The sequence below is a fragment of the Boleophthalmus pectinirostris genome, unplaced genomic scaffold (assembly GCF_026225935.1).
Source record: "Boleophthalmus pectinirostris isolate CB_2022bp ecotype Guang Dong unplaced genomic scaffold, ASM2622593v1 HiC_scaffold_7, whole genome shotgun sequence".
NCBI lineage: Eukaryota > Metazoa > Chordata > Actinopteri > Gobiiformes > Gobiidae > Boleophthalmus > Boleophthalmus pectinirostris.
The window spans coordinates 40,442,734-40,445,233 of record NW_026571473.1 but is presented as its reverse complement, the minus strand read 5'-3'; the positions used below and the strand labels follow the sequence as shown (position 1 = coordinate 40,445,233).

At 52.1% G+C, this 2,500-nt stretch overlaps 1 protein-coding gene across 1 annotated transcript in view; it reads right to left on the bottom strand.

Annotated features, from left to right (window-relative positions):
* vcam1b (vascular cell adhesion molecule 1b) overlaps positions 1-2,500 on the bottom strand; it is a 41,778-nt gene that overhangs the window by 16,751 nt on the left and 22,527 nt on the right. The window lies entirely within an intron of this gene.

Here is a 2,500-nt window from a genome sequence, read left to right as displayed (position 1 = left end):
GGAGAGAGGAAGAGTCAGAGGAGAGAGGAAGAGTCAGAGGAGAGAGAGGAGAGGAGGAGAGGAGGAAGAGTCAGAGGAGAAGAGTCAGAGGAGAGAGGAAGAGTCAGAGGAGAAGAGAGGAGGAGTCAGAGGAGAGAGGAAGAGTCAGAGGAAAGAGAAGAGAGGAGGAGAGAGGAGAGAGGAAGAGAGAGGAGTCAGAGAGGAGGAAGAGTCAGAGGAGAGAGGAAGAGTCAGAGGAGAGAGAGAGAGAAGTCAGAGGAGAAGAAGTCAGAGGAGAGGAGAGAGAGAGAAGAGTCAGAGGAGAGAGAGGAGGTTCAGAGGAGAGGAGAAGAGTCAGAGGAGGAGAGGAGTCAGAGGAGAGGAGGAAGAGTCAGAGGAGAGAGGAAGAGTCAGAGGAGAGAGGAGGTCAGAGAGTCAGAGGAGAGAAGGCAGAGAGAGAGTCAGAGGAGAGGAGGAAGAGTCAGAGGAGAGAGAGGAAGAGTCAGAGGAGAGGAAGAGTCAGAGGAGAGGAGAGGAGAGAGGAGAGTCAGAAGAGAAGGAGGAAGAGTCAGAGGAAGAGGAAGAGTCAGAGGAGAAGAGGAAGGCCAGAGGAGAGAGAGGAAGAGTCAGAGGAGAGGAGGAAGAGTCAGAGGAGAGAGAGGAGAGGAGTCAGAGGAGAGGAGTCAGAGTCAGAGAGAGGAGAGAGGAAAGTCAGAGAGAGAGGAGGAAGAGTCAGAGGAGAGAAGAGAGTCAGAGGAGAGGAAGAGTCAGAGGAGAAGAGGAGGAGAGAGAGTCAGAGGAAGAGGAGAGTCAGAGGAAGAGAGGAGAGTCAGAGGAGGAGAGGAAGAGTCAGAGGAGAGAGGAGAATCAGAGGAAGAGGAAGATCAGAGGAGAGAGGAGAGAGGAGAGGAGAGAGAGAGAGTCAGAGGAGAGAGGAAGAGTCAGAGGAGAGAGGACAGAGGAGAGAGGAGAGAGAGAGAGAGAAGAGAGTCAGAGAGAGAGGAGAGTCAGAGAGGAGGAGAGGAGTCAGAGGAGAGGAGGAAGAGTCAGAGGAGAGGAGGAGGAGAGTCAGAGGAGAGAGGAAGAGTCAGAGGAGAGAGGAAGAGTCAGAGGAGAGAAGAGAGGAGTCAGAAGGAGAGAGGAGAGAGAGTCAGAGGAGAGAGAGGAAGAGTCAGAGGAGAGGAAGAGTCAGAGGAGAGGAGGAGTCAGAGGAGAGGAGGAAGAGTCAGAGGAGAGAGGAAGAGTCAGAGGAGAGAGGAGAGGAAGAGTCAGAGGAGAGAGAGGAAGAGTCAGAGGAGAGAGGAAGAGTCAGAGGAGAGAGGAGAGAGAGAGTCAGAGGAGAGGAAGAGTCAGAGGAGAGAAGAGAGAGAGGATCAGAGGAGAGAGGAAGAGTCAGAGGAGAGAGGAAGAGTCAGAGGAGAGAGGAAGAGTCAGAGGAGAGAGGAGAGAGTCAGAGAGAGAGGAGAAGAGTCAGAGGAGAGAGAGGAAGAGTCAGAGGAGGAGAGGAAGAGTCAGAGGAGAGAGGAGGAGTCAGAGGAGGAGAGGAGTCAGAGGAGAGGAGGAAGAGTCAGAGGAGAGAGGAAGAGAGGAAGAGTCAGAGGAGAGGAAGAGTCAGAGGAGAGGAGGAGTTAGAGGAGAAGAGGAAGAGCCAGAGGAGAAGAGGAGGAGTCAGAGAGAGAAGAGTCAGAGGAGAGAGGAAGAGTGAGAGGAGAAGAGTCAGAGGAGAGGAGGAAGAGAGGAGGAGGAGTCAGAGGAGAAGAGGAAGAGTCAGAGGAGAAGAGGAGGAGTCAGAGGAGAAGAGGAAGAGTCAGAGGAGAAGAGGAAGAGTCAGAGGAGAAGAGGAGAGAGGAGGAAGAGTCAGAGGAGAAGAGGAAGAGTCAGAGGAGAAGAGGAGGAGTCAGAGGAGAAGAGGAAGAGTCAGAGGAGAGGAGGAGGAGTCAGAGGAGAAGAGGAAGAGTCAGAGGAGAAGAGGAGGAGTCAGAGGAGGAGAGGAAGAGTCAGAGGAGAAGAGGAAGAGTCAGAGGAGTCAGAGGAGCAGAGGAGGAAGGAGAGGATGAGGAGGTCATACATTAATGCTGCAGAGGAGTAAGAACAGAAACTTCAGTCTCTATTGGGGAAAAAAATGAAAGGAAGATTTGAATTTCCTTTTAAACTTTTTTCAACGGATCCATATTTTAAAATCACAAGTCCATAGAGGAGAGAAGAGAGGAGGGAGAAGAGAGAGAGGTGGGAGAGAAGAGAAAGAAGAGAGGAGAGAGAGAGGAGGGAGAAGAGAGAGAGAGGAGATAGGAGATAGGAGAGAGAGAACAGAGAGGAGAGAGAGGAGGGAGAAGAGAGAGAGAGGAGGGAGAGAGAGAGAGGAGATAGGAGAGAGAGAAGAGAGAGAAGAGAGGAGAGAGAGGAGAGAGAAAAAAGAGAGAGGAGGGAGAGAAAGCGAGGGAGAAAGAGGACGAAAGGGAGGGAGGAGAGAGAGAGGGAAACAAGGAGGGAAGAGAGAGACGGAGGGAAAAATGAGAGGAGG